This window comes from Odocoileus virginianus, chromosome 16 (genome assembly GCF_023699985.2).
Source record: "Odocoileus virginianus isolate 20LAN1187 ecotype Illinois chromosome 16, Ovbor_1.2, whole genome shotgun sequence".
NCBI lineage: Eukaryota > Metazoa > Chordata > Mammalia > Artiodactyla > Cervidae > Odocoileus > Odocoileus virginianus.
Genome location: NC_069689.1, coordinates 18,519,185 through 18,540,914, shown reverse-complemented (window position 1 = coordinate 18,540,914; position 21,730 = coordinate 18,519,185). Strand labels below are relative to the sequence as shown.

Below are 21,730 nucleotides of genomic sequence, written 5' to 3'. Positions count from 1 at the left end.
AATTCTTGATGAGGGAGAGAGGAACATGGAGAGAGAGTGAGACTGAAAAATAAATGAGTGGCACCTAGCGTGGGTGATACTATGCAATGACACGAAGAGTATACTTTTATTTTTTAAGTATTGATGTATGTATTTGGCTGCATCGATCTTAGCTGCTGCACGAAGGACCTTCATTTCGTCACGTGGGATATTTTGTCGTGGTGCACAGGTTCTCTAGTTGTGGTTCTGGGGCTCATGGGCTTCGCTGCCCTACGGCACATGGGATCTGAGTTCCCTGACAAGGGATCCAGCCTACATCCTCTGCATTGCAAGGTGGATTCTTCACCACTGGACCACCAGGGAAGTCCTGAAATGAAGAGTATACTTTTAAAATCATCAACCTCTAAGACCAACATAAAGACATGCCAGAAATAAGAATCTTCCTGAGAGACAGGGAGAGAAAGAGAGGGAGATAGAGAAAGGGTCTTCTTCCAAATATTTGGATGCATGTGGGGACTGAGCACTATACCAAAACACGGGAAAGACATGAATCACAATATTATCATCATTCTTTACAATCAGGCACAGTTAACAGTATAAATCAGGTATTCTTTACAGTTTAAAAGAACCACCAAGCATGCACTTATAGGCTCCTACAGTGTGCAGGCGGAATCCATCCTTATCACAGCCCTATGCTAGGTTCACATTTATTTTCTCTCATTTTACAGCCGAGGAAGGTGAGCAGTGGAAAATTTAAGAAATTGCCCTGAGGTCAATGCAGGGACTTCCCTGGTGGTCCACTGGTTAAGACTCCCAATGCAGGGGGCCCAAATTCAATCCCTGGTCAGGGAACTACATCTCACATGCCTCACCTAAGAGTTTGCATGCCACAGTGAAGACCAGATGAAACCAAACAAAATATATTTTTTTAAAGGTCAGGGTGGGAGGTTGGGAGGGAAGCTCAAGAGGGAGGAGACATATGTATACCTATGACTGACCCATGTTGATGTATGGCAAAAACCAATACAAAATTGTAATTATCCTTCAACTAAAAATAAATTAAGGAGAGAAGAAAAAAAAAAAGGTAAGCATAAGTGACTGATGAGGCTGGAGCTGAACTCAGGGCCCATGAAGTGAATCCATCACCGGTCTTTGTACAGCCCGTGAGCTGAGAATGGTTCTTCCGTTTTTAAATGTTTGGTAGGGGGCAGGGGAGGGAGAAATCCAAAGAAGTGAAAATGACACAGAATTCAGATCTCAGCGTGCACACATCAAGGTTTCCTGACACACCCACTCTTTTCTGTCTTGTCCGTGCCTGCCTTCTTGCAACAATGGAGTTGAGTGATTGTGACAGAGACCGCATGGCCAGCAAAGCCAAAAATGTTTACATCTGGCCTTTTCCAGAAAAGGTTTGCTGACCCCTGCTCTAACCGGTTATACAGTTTATAAATTCTCCACTTTTCTTTTTTATACTTAAACAAGCACTGTTTTTATCCCCAAAATTGCAAAATTTAAGCACGTATAAAGTTGCTTTTATAGGGTCATATAACAATAAACTAATCGTCTGAGATTTCTGGTGGATCAATTCAAGCAAATGAATGAAAAGTCACTGAGTGTTCAGATGCGTGAGGCCATAAAAACATTTACAACAAAAGGAAATCTTAACGTTTCTCATATATGGATAGGTAGCAACTGGAGGCTAGACCAGGCCTGAAAGAGGCAAGCAGCTAAGAAAATCAAAATGACAAACCAAAGAGGATGAAGTACGCTCCAAGTCATTTCCATGCATTTGTAGGATACAGGAAACATTCACTTAGCAGACACATGCTGCTGCTAAGTTGCTTCAGTGGTGTCCAGCTCTTTGCGACTCTGTGGACCATAGCCCACCAGGCTCCTCTGCCCAAGGGATTCTCCAGGCGAGAATACTGGAGTGGGTTGCCATGCCCTCCTCCAGGGGATCTTCCTGGCCCAGGGATCGAACTTGCATCTCAGGCAAGTTCTCTACCACTAGTGCCACCTGGGAAGGCCTACTCTCACCTGTCTTGAGGCCAATTACATGCTCTAGGGAGTCAGGAGAAAGAGACGGAGTCTTTGATCTTAAGAAGCTCATGATCTTCACCTGGGAAATCAGGTGAGGCCGTAGAGCCCTGTGAGAGCATAGGAAGAGGATGTCCTGGCAGACATTCTGGAGGAGGCGAGTCTGGGGGTCAATTAGCAGGTGCTGCATAAGTGTGGCTGTTAAGACCCTCAAGGGCAGATTGGTGCGTTCTCTGCTCAAAATTCCAACTACTCTGCAGGGCTGTGCCCGAGAGGCATTTTTTAAGTGCTTCTGATTCCCTGGAAGGCAGGGTGGAAAGGCAAGAGAATCACAGTGTGGACCTTTGTGAGATAACCTTGGGTAGATTCTGGATTCTGCATGTCTATCTGGGAAGACAGGGAGGGTCCTGGAAGACTTTTCAGTTTTATTTTGTTTTAATGATAAAGTGAATTGTTGCTGCTCAGTCGCTCAGTGGTGTCCGACTCTTTGCGACCCCATGGGCTGCAGCACGCCAGGCTTCCCTGTCCTTCACCACTCCCGGAGCTCGCTTAAATTCCATTGCTTAAATGTCCATTGAGTTGGTAATGCCATCCAACCATTTCATCCTCTGTCATCCCTTTCTCCTGCCTTCCCCAGCATCAGGGTCTTTTTTAATGAGATAAAATGAATACACACTCTTTAAAGGGCCTTTAGGAAAAAGAAACTATGGAAGAAAAAATTACCTAACAATCACTAACAAATTAGCAATCTTATAAATCCTATAAAACAATCCTAATAAATTAGCATTATTTTCTTCCAGTGTCTTTTCTCTCGACAGGTAACAAGCTTTTATTTTAATTTCGTGTTCTGTTTTGGCCCCTCTCACCATCAGATTTTAAGCACCCTCTGTGTTGTAACAGCTTTAATAAGCATTGGTTTTGATGACTGCCTAATTGTCTAGTAACTAGACCATCAACTCACATAACTGGTCCCCGGATATTGGACCTGAGTTATTCTCTGGTTTTCAGTCTTTCTGGGAGGATTCGGCAATTCTCTTATGTACAGCACTGCTATGAATGTGTTACAATTATTAGAGATAGTGCTGGATCCCTAAAGCTTACTTATGATTTTGTCCTTGGAAATGACTCCTCATAGGGCAATGACGGGTTCAAACTCCTTCGGTAACAAAAAGTCAAACGTATTTCCCAAAGGCTGAAGCTGACTTCAAACTTCCAGGGTAGCTTTTAAAATGGTGAAAGCTATTTTTAGTGCAAAGAGGCTGAGTTTTCATATGTAAATGACATCAAGTACTAACTCTCAGAGTTACCTGCACGAAGTCCTTCTTTGACAGGGGCTCCTTCCATTACAAAAGAACTTACAGAACAGAAAGAGACTCTCAGACTTACGAACTCATGGTTGCTGGCAAGAAGAGATAGTTAAGGACTTTGGGAAGATCATGGACACACTGCTACATTTAAAATGGATAACCAACAAAAACCTCTTGTATAGCACATGGAACTCTGCTCAATGTTATGTGCCAGCCTGGATGGGAGGAGAGTTTGGGGGAGAATGGATGCATGGATGGGCTTCCCTTGTGGCTCAGCTGGTAAAGAATCCGCCTGCAATGTGGGAAACCTGGATTTGATCCCTGGGTTGGGAAGATCCCCTGGAGAAGGGAAAGGCTCCAGTATTCTGGCCTGGAGAATTCCATGCACTGTATAGTCCATGGGGTCGCAAAGAGTTGGACACGACTGAGTGTGTATGTGTATGGCTGAGTCCCTTTACTGTTCAACAGAAACTATCACAACATTGTTAACTGGCTATATCCCAATACAAAATGTTTTTGGTGTTTGTTGTTTTTTTTAAAGACACCAGTCAGACCCAGTTTTCTTCACTGTATTTACATGCAGCCCCAAATGTTGCCAGATCCAGCAAATAAAAATCCTGGAGGTCAATTAAATTTGAATCTCTGATAAACAATGGATAAGTGTTTGACATAAGTATGTCCCAAATGGCCTGTGAGATGTACTTATACTTTATTTATTCTTATTATTTTGCTCTTGGTGGCGCTGGGTCTTCATCGCTGTGTGTGGGCTCTCTCTAGTTGTGGCGAGTAGGAGCTACTCTTCATTGTGGTGTGAGGGCTCCTCATTGTGATGGCTTCTCTTGTTGCGGAGCACGGGCTCTAGGCTTGCAGGCTTCAGCAGTTGCAGTGTTAGGATCAGTAGTCATGGTACACGGGCTAAATAGCTCTGCAATACATGGGATCTTCCCAGACCACGGATCAAACCTGTGTTCCCTGCACCGGCAGGTGAATTCTTATCATCTGTACCACCAGGCAGTCCATACTTTTAAAAAAGTATCTGTGGTTGAGTTTCAAATTTAACTCAGCCTCCTGTATCTTATCCAGGTATATTTAACTCTACCCGTGAAGAGCCCATCCAACCTTGGAAGCCAACCCAGTGTGAATGTGGCCTTTATCTGCCACCTGGGGTTAGTTCCTTTTTTTCTCCTGGGAGTGGGACTATCCATGTTGATCGGATGCCAAGGGTCCTTATCCCGGATGCCATATTAGGAAGGCTGGGCATGGCCTAGAGGAACTGGGCTTGTTTGTTTTGTTGGGTAAAGATTTTGTCTGCTTATATTAGTGGGCAAGAGCTTGTTTTCTTTTGGGAGAGCCAGAAATATCTAGGCAGGCCTGGCCCCCGAAGGGCTGATGGACTAGGTCAGAGCAGCTTCTTCCACGCTGTCCTTGAGGAAAGCCTCTTGTGGATTTTCAAGGTCCGATGGCAAGAGAAAAGAGGAGACAGGAGCAGTTTAGCCTTAAGAGCAGACAGTTAGGGGCCACGGGAGGGGGGTATCCAAGCTTAAAGACAAGTCAAGGACCGTCTCTTTAACATGTTGACATGAAAATACTCTAAAAATCTGCCAGAAGCTCTCTGGACTCCTTTCCTGCTGACTTCTGCTCATTCACAGTGCCCACGTTCCATCCAGGCTTCCCTGATAGCTCAGTTGGTAAAGAATCTTCCTGCAATGCAGGAGACCCTGGTTCGATTCCTGGGTTGGGAAGATCCCCTGGAGAAGGGAAAGGCTACCCACTCCAGTATTCTGGCCGGGAGAATTCTGTATAGTCCATGAATCCTGTATAGTCCATGGGGTCACAAAGAGTGGGACACAGCCGAGCAACTTTCACTTTCACTTTCATGTTACACCCACACCCCAACTTCCAGAAAGCCCTTCTGTCTTTAGTACCCAGCCTCAGACTCCCTCTGACTCCCTCCTTAGAAGTTTTCATCTTTAACCTAAGACAGAGTTCACCACGAGGAGCCCCCTCTCCTGACCACTGCAGTGTGGACATCAGCCTCCCCTGCGGACCCTGGCCCTCGGTGAGGCATACCAGGCACCACTGGGACACCCAACAGGACTCTGTGCTCTGACTGCCCTTCGGAGAGCAGCGGATGGCCATCACACCCTTGCTGGATGTTCTCTTAGGATTTGCTCCAGGCTCTCCTGGGCCCACCTGGGGCCTCCTGACTGTCCTTCTGCTGTCACGCACGCAGCCCTGCCCAGCCTGTATCAGGAGGGGTACACAGCCTGAGGAGGGCAAGAGGAGAAGCGGGCAGCAGAAGATGAGATGGTTAGATAACATCACTGATTCAATGCACGTGAATCTGAGCAAACTCTGGGAGATGGTGAAGGACAGGGGAGCCTGGCTTGCTGCAGTCCATGGGGTCGCAAAGAGTCGGACACGACTCGGCGAGTGAACATCACAGCCCAGCAGTTCCGTGTGTGGACAGCGAGTGCCTGCTTTTCAAAACCCAGGCCTTGCGCTCGGTGGATGTGTGACACCTTGCCCAGCCTCTCTCCTGAGACGATTCTGCACCCACTTTAATGCCGAGTTCCAGAGATGGAAATCAGAGTGGTCTTGGGCTGCACTCATGTATCCACTCCCTCCCTGTGTGCCCTCCACAGCGCCAGGCGCTGCTCTGGGCATTGGGGATGCAGCGTCGAAAGACACAAGCCCTGCCCTCCCACAGCTTTTACCTTAGTCTCAGACACAGACAAAAAATGTAGACCACTGTGCAAGATAAGGGAGTGGTGCATGCGGAGAGGAAAAATCAAAATGGTGGGGCGGGGGACCACCTATGGGTCTCACCCTGGATTGTAGCTCCACCTAGTGGACACTTTGACAATTTCCTGGGCTTTTTCTGCCTGTCACAATAATGGGGGAGTGGGCAGTTTGCACACCAGGTGTTTAGCTGGCCAGTGCGGGCGCACCACCATTCATTGAATCATGGAGATAGCAAGGGAGTTCCAGAAAAACATCTACTTCTGCTTAATTGACTACACTAAAACATTTGACTGTGTGGATCACAACAAACTGGAAAATCCTTAAAGAGATGGGAGTACTATACTACCTAACCTGTCTCCTGAGAAACATGTATGCAGGTCAAGAAGCAACAGTTAGAACCGGACATGGAACAATGGACTGGTTCGGGACTGGGAAAGGAGTATGTCAAGGCTGTATATTGTCACCCTGCTTATTTAACTTACATGCAGAGTACATCATGTGAAATGCCGGGCTGGATGAAGCACAAGCTGGAATCGAGATTGCTGGGAGAAATAACCTCAGATATGCAGATGATACCACTATAATGGCAGAAAGCGAAGAGGAATTGAAGAGCCTCTTGATGAGGGTGAAAGAGGAGAGTGAAAAAGTTGGCTTGAAACTCAACATTAAAAAAAAAACAGATTGGGCTTCCCTGGTGGCTCAGCAGTAAAGAATTCACCAGCCATGGCAGGAGGCACAGGTTCGATCCCGGACCCAGGAAGACCCCACGTGTCTCAGAGCAACAAAGCCCATGCACCACAACTACTGAGCTTGTGCTCTAGAGCCTGCAGTCTGCAGCTACGGCAGCCGCGCACGCTAGAGCCCATGCTCTGCAACAGGAAGTCACGGCAATGAGAAGCCCGCATAGCAACAAAGACCCAGAACATCCAAAACTAGAAATAAATACATAAAATTATGACTTAAAAAGACTCAGATCGTGGCATCCAGTCCCATCACTTCATGGCAAGTGGAGGAAAAGTGGAAGCAATGATACATTTTCTTTGCTTGGACTCCAAAATCATGGTGACGGTGACTGCAGCCATAAAATTAAGACACTTGATCCTTGGAAGGAAAGGCACGACAAACCTAGACAGTGTAGTAGAAAGCAGAGACATTGCTTTGCCCACAAAGGTCCATAGAGTCAAAGCTATGGTTTTTCCAGTAGGCATGTATGGATGTGAGAGCTGGACCATAAAGAAGGCTGAGCGCGGGAGAATTGATACTTTCTAGCTGTGATGTTGGAGAAGACTCTTGAGAATCCCTTTTCGACAGCAAGGAGATCAAACCAGTCAGTTCTAAAGGAAACCAATCCTGAATATTCGTTGTGAGGACTGATGCTGAAGCTGAAGCTCCAATACTTTGGCCACCTGATGTGAAGAACAGATTCCTTGGAAAAGACCATGATACTGGGAAAGATTGAGGACAGGAGCTAGGGGTGGACAGAGGAGGAGATGGTTGGATGGCATCAATGACTCAATGGATGAGTCTGAGCTAACTCCGGGAGTTAGTGAAAGACAGGGAAGCCTGGAGTGCTGCAGTCAGTGGGTTCACAGAGTCAGACACAACTTAGCAACTGAACAACAAGCAGGCACGCCAGACATCCTGAAGTGCACAAGACAAATGAAAGAATGAGAGGTTGAAAACTGACTTCCTTCGTGCAACTCTGGAGTGTCCCAGCAGACATCTGTAGCTGAAAACTCTGCTTATAATTATATGAGCCTAGAACCTAAAATGGTTTTATAAATAAGCAGAAAGTATTTTGTACACAGATTTATCACTCACTGCATCTTCAGGAATTCAAGAACTATGTATTTAATACACAGAGAGAAGGTTACATTTTGTCTTGCTGGGGACTCCACCAGGAATTGTTCACTGTTTTAAGAAATCACATCTCTGTGGAATTTGAGTCAACACATTGCATCTTTGTGGTTGTCACATTTATAAGAACTCTAGGTATAATAACTGCAGAGAGCTGCCAGAGGATCTACTTGTTAAAATACATATTAAATGATTAAACATTCATTTTCTTTTATTTCTCCTTTACATTATAGTACATCCTATTAATTTTTTTCAAATATGTGCGTAGGTAGGTTTTATTATCTGAGAATTTATCTTATGCTTATAAAATGTGATAAAAGGCGAGACTTCCTGGTGGTCCAGTGGTTAAGACTCTGCCCTTCCAGTGCAGGGGATGCAGGTTCAATCCCTGATCAGGGAACTAAGACCCCACATGCCGTTCAGAAAAAGAAAAAAAAAAAAGTGATCAAAGCAAGCAAAGATGCCAGTGAGCAGCGGCCCTACAGGAGGAAGGGAGGAGCCCTGAGCATACCTGGGGAAAAGTGTCCCAGGCAGAGGAACAGGGTGTCGTGTGTGCAGATATCAGAGCGGGGGTGGGGTGGGGGGCGAAGAGGAACCCATGGAAGTGAGCCTTGTGAGCCTTGGCAAAGACTGTGGCTCTGACCCTATCCCTAGGTCAGTGCGAGGACTCAGGATTGAGCCGGCAGACAGACATGTCCCAGGGGCCAGGTCTGAGCAGGAAAGGGACATAATCTGATTCTTTTTTTTTTTTTTTTTAAAGCTCACTGTGGCTGCCTGATGGATAGTAGCTAAGAGGCTAATGCCAGGATCCAGCCTTGCCTGTGGCTTGGATTAGGGAAGGAGGCTAGAGGTGGCCAGATTTGTGATGTATCTGAAAGTAAAGTTGGACAAGACCCATAGGACTTGCTGTCAGGAATGTGATTGAAAAAACACACACAGCACCCAAGGACTCGCCCCTCAGAGAAAAGATGACAGAGGGAGGGAGCTGGCTAATCCACGGGGGATATGCAGCTTTGCAGTGAGGCGATTAAATTGAAAAAGGTTTTGCATTTTGAAAACACAAAGGCTCTCTAAAAATATAAAAGATTAAGCCTAATTAAAAAGCATTTGTTAGTGTATGTTTAAGTTGGCAGTAGGTCTGGGGGCATGGGGATTCTTTTATTACTGTCTTATGACTTACACATACAGTTTACATCGGGCTTCCCAGGTGGTGCTAGTGGTAAAGAACCCACCTACTGATGCAAGAAGATCCCCTGGGGCAGGGCATGGCAACCCACTCCTGTATTCTTGCCTGGAGAATCCCATGGACAGAGGGGCCTGGCGGGCTACAGTCCATGGGGTCGCAAAGAGTCAGACACGATGAAAGCGACTTAGCACATGCGCACATGTATGTTACATATCTGGGGAGGCATGTGTTAAATACACAGAGTGGTATTTTTTTAAAAGCTTGGCACTGACAGCTTTTGTGCATCCAGGACTCAGTTTCCTGGGCAAAGCTAGAACTAGCCAGAGCATGGGCAGCGTCAGAATGACAGGTGGAGGTCAAGAGAAGACTGAAGTGAGAGGTCAAGGGCTCAGAGCAGGATGGTGGAACAGGCAGAGGTGGACTTCAAGGGCTCAAGTAATGGCCTTGATGCTGTCACGTGACCTTGGGCAGGTTCACTCACTTTTCTAGGACTTATCCTCATCTGTAAAATACGGACCCTTATGGTGCCTCCCCCTAATATTACTGTGAGGACTGAAAAGAAATAATGCACACAAAGCTGCCAGCGTGATACCTGGCAGGGATGCTCTTTGTGTGGTGGCGATGGTACTTGAGGATGGGATCAGAAGATGAGAAGGGCGTTAGCTGGATGCTCTTGAAGAGCAGCTCTCTGAGCGCCCAGCTGCCCAGGAGGGCTCGTGCTAGAGAACTGTCCAGGATTTGTGCTTCCAGCGTCCTCCTTCAAAGGCATCCTGCCGTCCAATCCCTTTGATGAGCACCTTCTTTCTTCAAGCAGAAAGCAAATCCAATCTCAGCTTGCCCGTGGCCTAGAGATTACTTTGTTCTGTATCTGTGTGTGTGTGTGTGTGTGTGTGTGTGTGTGTGTGTGCGTGCGCTAAGTTGTTTCAGCCATGTCTGACACTTTGCGACCCCATGGTAGCCTGCCAGACTCCCCTGTCCATGGGATTCTCCAGGCAAGAATGCTGGAGTGGGTTGCCATTTCCTCCTCCAGGAGATCTTCCTCCAGGGATCAAATCCGAGTGTCTTATGTCTCCTGCATTGGCAGGTGGGTTCTTCACCACTAGTGCCACCTGGGAAATAAGTACCTATATGCAAGCTAAGACTTCCCTGGTGTCTCAGATGGTAAAGCGTCTGCCCACAATGTGGGAGACCCAGGTTCAGTCCCTGGGTTGGGAAGATCCCCTGGAGAAGGAAATGGCAACCCACTCCAGTGCTCTTGCCTGGAAAATTCCATGGACAAAGAAGCCTGGCAGGCTACAGTTCATGGGGTCGCAAAGAGTCAGACACGACTGAGCGACTTCTCTTCTCTTTCAAGCAAGCTAAATGGGAGCCCAAATTGTAACAAGGAGGCTATTTGATGGGGAGGGATGCAGGGGGGGGGGGGGGGGGGGGGGAAGCAAAGGGATTGATAATATCTTAAGATGTGCATCTGGTCTATCCCCCTTTCCCTTGGTCAAGCTGAGAACATGGCAGGGCCGGGGAGTTTTGGTGCTCAGGGAATTGATACAAACAGGGGAGCGAGCAAACACGGAAATAGAGTGAAGATAATGGGATCCAGCTGCTCACCACCAGAGGAGAGAGTAATGTCCTATTGGAAAAGAGGGCGTGTTCACTTCAGCAGCACATACACTAAAATTGCAACAGTATAGAGAAAATTAGCATGGCCCCTATGCAAGGATGATATGAAAGTTCAGGAAGCAATCCATATTTAAAAAGAAAATAAAAGAAGGAAAGACTAAATTCTGAGTGTTGAATTGGATTTAGAAATGCTGGTATAAATTCACGGTTTTTAAAAGTATGTATAGATGGAAGAGCTTGCATTAGATGTGTATATTAACCTGTACATGCATATGCATACACACACATATATACATGTATATTGCCTAGTTTAGTCTGCCAGAAAGTCAGGAAGCAGTGTCAGCTTGGTATCAATAAGCATACATAGCACATAGGTCATGGTTTCTAATCACCATTCTCCACTAAACCACTGAAACTCATTATTCAAATGAATAAGTGCAAGGCTAAGGCATGGAAATTACAAGAAGAGCCTGGAATATCTTGTGCCAAATGTTAGGATATACTGAAAACAAACAAAATGATGTGTGTATATCAAAGTAACACAAGAGTCAACTGAGCAGTCACAAAGATAATTGTCACAAAGACACTGTCAAACTGACGATAGTTAAAGTCAAAACAATGTAAACATCTGGCTCTTTTTTGGATACCATGAGTTCCTTATGGTTTGCTAAGTATCTTAGTCTATTTGACTGCTAAAACAAAATTACTATAGACTGAGTGTCCTGTAAACAACATAAATTTATGTCTCACAGTTTTGGAGGCTGGGAAGTCCAAGATCAAGTTTCTGGCCAATTCTGTTTCTAGCAAGAACCTACTTTCTGTCTTCTCACTGTTTTCTCACATGATGGAAGGGGCAAGGGAGCTCTCTGAGGTCTGTTTTATAAGGACACTAATCCAATTCATGAAAGCTCTGTCCTCATGACCTAATCACCTCCCAAAGGCCCCACCCCCAAATGTCACCATATTGGAGTTAGCATTTAACATACAAATTTCAGGGGTATATAGTCTAAAGCACTGAGTATTAGATAGTGTATAGGTTTGGCTGCTATAACAAAATCCAAAGATTGACAATGGCTGAACAAATAGCAGTTTAATTCTCTTGCCCTTAAAAGTCTGAGCTGGTACAGTGCCTCCCTCCAATAACTCATTAGGAACCCAGGCTCTATCTTTTTTCTCTGCATCCTCAACACTCAGCTGCTACCTCCTGGGTCAGTATGGCTTCTCTGCCTCCTGCCAGCACATCCCTGTTCCAGCCAGAAGGACAGAAGAAATGAGGAAGGAGGTGAGTATGTGTCCTCCCTTTAAGAACATGACCTAGAAATTGTACAAATCACTTCTGGTCACATCACATCCTCTAGAGAATACTGTCACCAGGTCAGGCCAATCTGCAAGGGAGGTTGGGAGAGAAAAGGTAGAATTCAGCCAAGCAACTATGTTCCTAGCTAAAAATTACTTTACCATGTGGGAAAGGGATCATAGACATTGAGGGACAGTAAGCAGTCTCTGCCACTCTTATGAATAAATTCCTCATTTGGCTTTAGTTAACAGAGTTGATTTCTATTACATATGACCAACATGACAGAAATATAGGAAAGGAGGATACTAACTTTTATTGACCAGCTCCTGTGTCCCAGGCACAACCTACAGATGATCTCTTTTCTTCTTAGCAGTGACTCAGTCAAGTAGGGTTTGACAGGTGAGAAAACAGGCTCAGAGAGACAAAGTGACCTGCTCATGGCCAAAAGCCATGAGTGACAGAGCTAGAACCTGAACGCAGATCTCTGAGACCCAGCGTTCAGGCTCTTCCGGCGGTACCACACTTGAGGCACTCTTCCTTCGCCCAAGGCACGCCCTCAGACCCCTGGTTGCTGGGAATACACCAGCCACAGAGATGCCTGATTTGCACCCTCCACGTGTCCCTTGGCCTGACTCTCGTTGGCATCTTCTCCCTTTAGCAGTGTTGACGCCAGCCTCAAAGGATGCACGTTTGTGCTTAGGTAGGGGCCTGTGTCTATAGCAACACCCTGATCTCATGATTAAAACTCGGTGTCAGGACACACCTCGGGCATCCCCTGGTCACTCATGTACTCTAAACAAGACAGTGACAGATGCTTCCCCAAGGAGCAGCCAATGACTGCTGCTCAAACATTTAACAAGACTCAAAGTTAAATCTAAGTGGGACTTCCCTGGTGGTTGGCCCAGTGGTTAAGACTCTGTACTCCCGATGCAGGGGGCCAGGGTTCGATCCCTGCCCAGGGAACTAGATGCCACAAGCCACAAGTAAGAGTTCTCATAATGCAATGAAGATCAAAGATCCTGTGTGCCACAGGTAAGACACAACACAGCCAAATAAAATAAATGTTTTTTAAAACATAAATATTTAAGAGCATTGAAGGTGCTGACATAGAGCTATGTTTGGGGTAAAGTGGGGCACGTGGGATGTAGGAGTCAGAAAAGGCTTCAGAGAAAAGGGGATTTCCTGGGGGCTCAGTGGTAAAGAATCTGCCTGCCAATGCAGGAGACATGGGTTCGATCCTTGGATCTGGGATGACCCCACACTGCACGGAGCAAGTAAGCCCATGCGCCACAACTACTGAGCTTGTGCTCTAGAGTTTAAGAGCGGCAACTACTGAGGCTTAGCACCTTAGAGCCTGTGCTCTGCAAGAAGAGAAGCCTAAGCGCCACAACTAGAGAGTGGCCCTCACTGTCCAAAGTAGAAAAAATCTGTGCAGCAACGAAGACCCAGCATAGCCAAAATAAATGAAGAACTACATAAACATTTTTTAAAAGGGAAAGAAGCTGTTTGGTCCATGAATGCCCTGAAACTATAAGCAAATCTTTATGTGCCTGTATGCGTGCTTCCTTTAAAGCGAAGGTCCATGATCTTTATCATATTCTCCAAATGGCTGACAGCTCACGGGGTAGGGACTCTGGGCTAGAGGTTGAGAAAGCTGAGGAGGCCAGGGCGTGGCGATGGGGTGGGGATGGAGTGGGCAGGAACGAGATGTGAGGAGGGCAAGGGCCACGGCTCAAAGAAACAGTTGACCTTGCTGGGGAGCCTGGACTTCACCCCAAGGGCAATAGGCGATTATTGCCTAGGTGGGGTATCTGTCTCATGCCTGGCCTATGTCACGTAGCCCTCAGAGTTCTGGACAGTCTCACGGTGTCTCGTAAGCTCTGGGAATACACAGGGAACCAGCTTGCCACAAACACCAGAGGCGGCTTCTTACGGGAGATGCATTGGGCCGCCGAGCCTGAGTAGGAGCTTGTCCAGCAGAGGCTTTAGTCAGAAAGACTGTTTGGGCTGTACCTTACAGAAGCCCCCTGGAATTATCTTAAACCCAGTGATGTGCTTGTTAATATTTAATAACCAGTTTTTATTACTGAGGGTACTGATTTGTAGCATCTTTTGATTTCTATGGAGTAACTGTTGCGGCTATGGCCTATGTCAAGTTCCCCAGGTGCTCCCATGGAGAAAGATGTACATTAGCTTTCAGGAGCCAGTGTGAACCAGCTCCAGCACACCACTGCTTGAGCCCCACTTATTATAAGAATACAAGTGGGGGAGGGCAATCTAGGGATGGGAGAGTATTGGGTATAAGATAGGCTCAAGGATGTATTTGTAACACGGGGACTACAGCCAATATCTTGTAATACCTGCAAACAGAAAGTAACCTTTAAAAGCGTATACAAATTTTTAAAATATATACGTGTGTCTCATGGGGATTAAGCTGGAGCTGCAGCCAGGTTCATATTGGACAGGAAGCAGGAACTGTGGGTTTTTGCAAACTCGGCTACCCTTCCCCTCTCTCTTCCTTCTCACGCCTATTGGGGCAGACTGGCTTTCTCTGCTCCCCAGTCCATGGATCAAAGAACTGCCACTGCCAACAGTTTCCAGATTTCCAGGACCCTTCTGGCAAGGAAGCAGCCAGACCGAAGCCTGGCCTCTCTTAGTCACATTTCAAGTTCCTTGGAGCCCATTGGCCCATCTTGGGTCAGGTGCTGGGCCCTGATCCAATAAGCCGTGATGAGAGGCAGAACCGTCGTTAGACCAAGATGTTGAGCAAGCCCTCTGTTGCTGTAACCATAAGGTGTTGGGGAAGGAGAAGTAACCAGAGGAAAAGAAAGCAAGTTCTAAGCAACCAACATCTTAGGTATCTTGTGGCAGAAAATGGGGGAAATTAATCATATGTTCATGCCGTCTCCTCTAGTCTTTTGAATTATCCACCCAGAGAGTTACCAATTCATTCATTTACTCATCTACACATGCCTTCAGGGTTAATTTGACATTTTTTGAATGTGTACTCTATGCTAGAGAATATGTGGGCCTAAAAAGGAAGGGGAAGATAAATAAGGTTTAGTAACTGTCCCCGAAGAGTTTGCCATCTGGGAGTGAGACTGGTGTGTGCATGTTAAGTCCCCCATGTGTCCTTGGGGGATTGGCACTTTAATAGCCTTCTGTGAAGCTTGTGTTGTGGATGGTGGTGCTAGTGGTAAAGAATCCGCCTGCCAATCCAGGACATGTAAGGGCACGGGTTTCATCCCCGGCTCTAGAAGATCCCCTGGAGGAGGCCATGGCAACCCGCTCCAGTGTTCTTGCCTGGTTAATTAATCTCATGGACAGAGAAGCCTGGAGGGCTACAGTCCACAGGGTCGCACAGAGTCGGAGACGACTGAGGTGACAGACGACTAATGCAGGAGGTGATATTTGAGGTGGATCTTAAAGGATGAACTCACCAACCAGAGGCAAAGTCATCCCAGCAATGCCACGTGCAAAGCGGTAGACAAGAAAGCAAGGGCGTGAATGGGGGACAGTGGCTTGGTGTGGCTGAACATGAGTCGGCTGGGAAGGGGGCCCACTGGCTGTAAAGGTGGACCAGGCCGGGGAAAGGCTGCTGTGTCAGTTTAGCCAGTGACTTCCAGCCTTTTTCTAGCACTAGGAACCCCTTCTTCAAATAAAATCTTATAGGAGAGGCCAAGCTGTAAAAAAGGTGAAACGGAGCTCCCCTGGTTAGAGGTAGGTAGCATAGGGGATGGCGCAGAAGAAGGTCTTGCCTTTCCTCCCCTGTTTCTATTTGCTTCTAAACACGTAGACCGGCTCTGGAAGGATGCTGGGTAGAGTGCTGGCCTCCATGCAGGAACCCAGTGGCTGAATGGCAGGGAGAATCACTTTTTTTTTTTTTGGCCGTGCTGTGTGGCTTGTGGGATATTAATTCCCCCACCAGGGATAGAACCTGGATTCCCTGCAGTAAAAGCGCCGAGTCCTAACCATTGGACTATGAAGGAATTCCAAGGGAGAATCATTTTTTACTGTATTTTCTTTGGCATTATTTGAATTTTAAATTGTGTGCATTATTATATATCCAGAGAAGTATGGATACATAGATATTGTATATCCAGAGAAGTATGGATATATAGGTACTCATGTACTATTATCTCTACTTTTCTGTACATTTCAACATTTTATAATAAAAAACAAAAAATTGGGAGACTTCCCTGGTGGCTCAGACAGAAAGGAATCTACCTGCAATGCAGGAGACCTAGGTTCAATCCCTAGGTCGGGAAGATCTCCTGGAGAAGGGAATAGCTACCCACTCCAGTATTCTTGCCTGGAAAATTCCATGGACAAAGGAACCTGGCGGGCTACAGTCCAGAAAAGTCCCTCTGGCTGCCCTGTGGAAAACTGTGTTAGGAGACTAGGAGTTAGGTAGGAGCCTAGTCAATCCAGAGGCCACTTGGAAAGTTCTGGGTGTGTGAAGTGGGACCCAAAGTAGAACATGTATTCCAGGAACATCTCTGAGGTGGAACAGCTCAAACCCTAAAGACCACTGTTTAGCAAATATTTATCAAACATGAGCATGCACCAGTGTGTTGAGAAACAGGGTGTGTGAGGCGGGGCTAACCCCAGCTCAGCCACTCTCTGCCTGACCTCTCCACGCCTCAGTTTACTCATCTGTAAAATGGGATTACTAATTGCCTTCTATTTAAAAAACCCTTTTAACACTTATTTATTTGGCCAGGTCAGGTTTTAGTTGCAGCAAACAGGATCTTTCACTGTGGTTTGCCGATTCACTTGCGCCACCCTCGGCATGTGGGATCTTAGTTCCCTGACCAGGGATCCAACCCACATCCCCTGCATTGGAAGGCGGATTCTTAACCACTGGGCCATTAGGGAAGTACCCCCAAGTTTTTGTTTTTTATTATAAAATGTTCAAATGTACAAAAAAATAGAGATAAGTATAATGAACACCCATATACCACTATCCTAGATTTAACAGTCTTTAATATTTTGCCATATGTGTTTCACTTAATTGTCATCTAATTGAGTTTTTAAAGTAAAGCATAGACATCATCAAATTTTACCTCTCAGGGATTTGCTATGCCAAAAAAAAATGACTTTTTTTCTCCTACAGGAACCACATTATTATCATATCTCACAAAAGTAACAATAATTCTTTACATCATCTAATCCTCAGTTCATATTCAGATTGGCCTAAAGGTCACCAAAATGTCTTTTACTGATCTCTTTTTTCAAATTGGGTTCCAGTCAAGGTCAATATACATTGTTCTCAGGGTCTTCCCATAAGGGTGAAATGAATCCATAACCATCAATTCCTTAGACTGTTCCTGGGGTGGTAAGCGCTCTGTGAATGTTGATACTTCTCAGCAGGCACCAGGGGCTGAGAGCCAACTCCACAGGGCCCCAGGTCTCATGGGGCTGCAGACACTGTATCGCAGTGGGAATAAGAGTGTCATGAGACACAGCACTGAGACCCAGAAGGCTCTCATGGTGGAGGATGGTGACCCCATGGTCAAGCAGACAGCCCAGACGGAGCCTCTGGCCTGGTGTCTGGAAAGTCCGGGCTGACCTCTAGAAGGTAAGTTCTCTAGGATGGTGTCTCCCCAAGGGGAAGGGGAGGGTTTACCAGGCTGAAAGCTTGTAGTGAATGAGGAACCTCCAGGCTGCTTCTACCTGGGGTCGACAACCTTGCGTGAACTCAGTCCTTGGTGGAGGTGAGCCTGGGTCCCTGGGAAGCCTCCGATCTGGGAGCTTTAGGGCAGACAGGCCCTGATGCTGCTGTGGAGAATACAGACGACCAGTGCCGGCTTGGACCTCGTGGTTGGGGGGCTGCTTAGCTTCATTCAAGGGCCCTGACAGCAGAGCCTGCTCTGGGGAGAGCCCGTTGTAGAAGGGAGCCTGTCCACCCCAGCTCTGGCCTCCCATCCTGACTGCGTGGGGACTTGGCCACCCAGGTCTCTTCTCCTCCTCCCCTGAGTCTGTACTGGATGAGGGGGAGCGGGGTCATAGACTCCCTGCCATCTACACCTGTGGTCCTCCTCTCGCCAATGCCACAGCCCATATGGTATTTTATGGGCCTCATTTTGCCCCTTCTGCCACGTTATCACTGCCTGATAGGAGAGGATACCCAGAGAAGGATCTTGGTCCTTACCCACCTCAGTGACTGGGTCAGAGGAAAACACGTGGCCCTACCAGGGCCCATCCCAGACCATGAGGGTCAGCTCTGGACTCAGCCTGAAGCCAGGAGGTAAAAGAAGCACTCTGTGCATGAGAACAAGCAGGAGCTGCAGGTGGCAACCTTGCCTCCATTCAGGGAAATCTTGAATAAGCAGAAAACTAAGGAGCTCCCTGGCAGTCCAGTGGTTAGGACACCAATCTTCCAATGCAGGGGGCACGGGTTCCATCCCTTTGTAGGGGAACTAAGATCCACGCTGCAGGGCCAAAAGGAAAAAAAAAAAAGACAACTAAAATGGAGAAAAGCAGGGCAGAGGGATGGAGTGGGTGGGATCTCTGATACATTGTTTAAGCACTGTGCTAACCAAAGGCCACTACACTTAATTTTTTCATGTATGCCCCTAGAGTTAGCAAGGTAGCCTGGGTTCCCCAGAAAGCAGAGTCTGAGGGGAAGGCTTTGGCTACTAGTTCAAAAGGGAGTGAAATTCCAGAGAGTGGAAATCCTTGTCCCTCCACAGGAGAGGTGGGTGAGGGTACTTAATCTTCCAGGGCCATCCTCTCAAAAGCTACACAAATTTCATCTCAGGACAGTCCATGGAAGGTAAAAGGAAAAGAATTTATTCACTTCTCCCACCACCCATTGGTCAGAAGTTTGCTCAACAACAGGGCATGAACGCCCCTGCTGCCCCCACTTCCAAGTTGCAAGGCCGTCCATTGGGGCAGGAGCTATTGGGACCTCTGGGAACACTGGAACTTACAACCTTGGGGTGGGGGGTGGGGGAGGAGGGCAGGAATTAAACAAGTCACTGCAAGGTGTTGAGTGTTCTAAAGAAATAGAGCAGGGTGTTCTGGGCGGGGTCAGGAAAGGCCAGCTAATGAAGAAGCGGCAAATCCGAATCTAGATCCAAAGGAGGAGCTGGAGTTAGCGGGGCCATGGGGATGATGGTGAGAAAGAGACATCCGGAAACCCGCTATCCAAAAAGAGCTCCGCAGGCTTGAGGAACTGAAAGAAGCCCAGCGTTCCGCCGCGTTTAGAGCCAGGCAGATCAGTAAGCATTTATAGAGCATCAGGCGGATACGGAGATGAGGCCCCCCTATCGATTCTTTTTTCAGGGAACTGTGCCTGTTCCTTCTTGCCCCTATCAGGCACCTTACCAGGCCAACCGGCTCCTTCCTAGATTGGACCACACCCCTCTGGCTGCAGTTGATTGGGCTCGAGGTGAACACGTCGCCAAGGCTGGACCAATCAGAGTCTTGACTCCTGGAGACGGGCGAGGTTGAGACAGAGTGATAAGGCTCTTGGTTCAGAACTGGACAAGTTACACCACCACTCGGGAGATGCTGGCAGCCAGGTTCTCAGTCAGGGAACCGGGAAGGAGTGAAAGGTACTTCTTCAAAGAGGAGATGTTACTGAGGCAAGAGATGAGGAATAGCCAGAGAGCCTGATTCCTGTTAGGCCAAGCAGTGGTTGAACACCTACCCTGGGGCGCCTTGAAACAAAGCCCCCCTTTTACTAAAATTGCATCCAGTGTGTTTCTATCTTTTGCAATGAAACTAGCCCTAACTAGGGCTTCCCAGATGGCTCAGTGGTAAAGAATCCGCCTGCCAATGCAGGAGATGCAGGTTCTTGATCTCTGGGTTGGGAAGATTCACTGGAACAGGAAATGGCAACTCACTCTAGTATTCTTGCCTGGAAAATTCCATGGACAGAGAAGCCTGGCGTGCTACAGTGTATGGGGTCACAAAGAGTCGGATGCGACTGAACACGCACAAGCCCTGACTAATACTTTGCCAAGTGCTCGAGCTATTTAGATGCATAAATCCGGCAGGGTCTCTGCCCTGAAGAAGGTCATAAACCAGCAAGAGAGATGGACATATACAGTAAACATTAACTACAGGCTGATAAGTGCTATAATAAGCTTGTCCAAGGCAGGGATGTTGTGCAGAGATAAATTAAGATAACAGATGTAAAAGCATTTTGAGAAGAAAAACGTGTTATGTACATCCCCTATAATCATACTTAGGAGAATCAATTGCATTTCTACTTTGAGTTCAGTCAGAAACACAGCCACCCCACTGTCAGAATGATGTTGTTTTTATAAGGCAGGTGCTGGCCTGTGATCAGGCAATGAGTAAATTATCCAGGGTCTCATGCCTTTTCTTTCCTCATCTGTGTTTGGTGAATGGATGGAAAAAAATAACATTACAATTTCCCAAAGAGTTGGGAAGCATTTGCAGTTTCAGCCTTTGCTACTGTGTCACAATCTTCTACCCTTTCTGCCCCGCCTACATCAACCTCTTCTTGACTCCAGGAAACTAAAAGGCTGCTGACTTAACTAAAATAAAATCTCGCAAGTGACTGAGAGGTTTGCTGATAGACATACCATTGCTGTGATAATTACAGATGGTGGCATTACAAGTCTGGAGAAAAGGAGTGACCACTTCCACCTAAACAGTCGTCAAAATCATTCCGTCCAAGGAGGCTTGGCTCATTGAAATAGATTACGAAAGAGCAATGATATCTTACTGAGAAATACTTTCCGTCCACCTCCGTCACAGACAGACACCTGTTTACTCCTCCCGAATTTTTGATGGTGGAGGTGACAGTACAAGCACAGCGTAGAGACAACAGAGCAGGCTTTGGTATCACCTGACTTAGGTTCAAATTCCAGCTCTGCTGATTGCCAGCTGCGAGGTCTTCGGGAAATTACTTAACCTCTCTGAGCCCCAGTTTCCTCATTATTGAAGTAAGGAAAAGACACTGACAAAAGATCAGTCGTGGAGGTGGATGGGTGGGTGGAAAAGAGAGCCAGGTAGAGGGAAGGGGCATAAGCCCAACCTAGCACAAAATGGAGCTAAAACCTGTTTCTTCTCTTGAGAGTTTTAGGCTTCTTGTTTTTCTTTTGGTTTTGTGGCTTTCAAGATCTTAGTTCCCTAATCAGGGATCAAACCCATGCCCCCTGCGGTAGAAGCATAGAGTCCCAACCACTGGAATTTCTTGCTTCTTCTCTTGTATCTTGAAGGGAATTAGGTTTTCTGGGACAGACTCGTAGGTCAGAACTTCCCTTCTTGCTGAGCTGATCCACACTTAGGTATTAGAATCTGATCTATCACATTTCCTAAGAATGATGGGTTTCTAAAAACTCACATCATTTAACATTCAGTACTCTTTTAAGAATTATTTTCCCACATAAGTCATTCTAAAATTGGGGGCATGATTCTCAGAAAACAAATTTTACAACCATTGTAGTCTTGTGCTTTCATTGGACCTTTGCTCTCTGCACCATTTCTGTTATTGTGCAGAACACTCGCGCATAAACTGGGGCTTCCCAGGTGGCGCTAGTGGTACCTGCCTGCCAATTCAGGAGACTAAGAGACGCGGGTTCATTCTCTGCCTCAGCAAGATCCCCTGGAGAAGGGAATGGCTACCCATTCCAGTATCCTTGCCTGGAGAATCCCATGGACAGAGGAGCTTGATGGGCTACAATCCATGGGGTCGCAAAGAGTTGGACGTGACTGAAGCGACTC

At 46.8% G+C, this 21,730-nt stretch overlaps 1 protein-coding gene, 1 long non-coding RNA gene and 1 other non-coding gene across 3 annotated transcripts in view; 1 reads left to right on the top strand and 2 right to left on the bottom strand.

The window, feature by feature from the left end:
• GON7 (GON7 subunit of KEOPS complex) overlaps window positions 1-21,730 on the bottom strand; it is a 73,000-nt gene that overhangs the window by 6,820 nt on the left and 44,450 nt on the right. The window lies entirely within an intron of this gene.
• LOC139038705 (uncharacterized) lies at window positions 78-20,821 on the bottom strand. Its single transcript, XR_011491787.1, has 2 exons — window positions 20,587-20,821; window positions 78-346 (listed from the first exon to the last, which is right to left on the bottom strand). It is a non-coding gene; the product is annotated as an uncharacterized lncRNA (long non-coding RNA).
• On the top strand, window positions 10,756-10,862 carry LOC139038785 (U6 spliceosomal RNA). Its single transcript, XR_011491933.1, has one exon. It is a non-coding gene; the product is annotated as a U6 spliceosomal RNA (small nuclear RNA).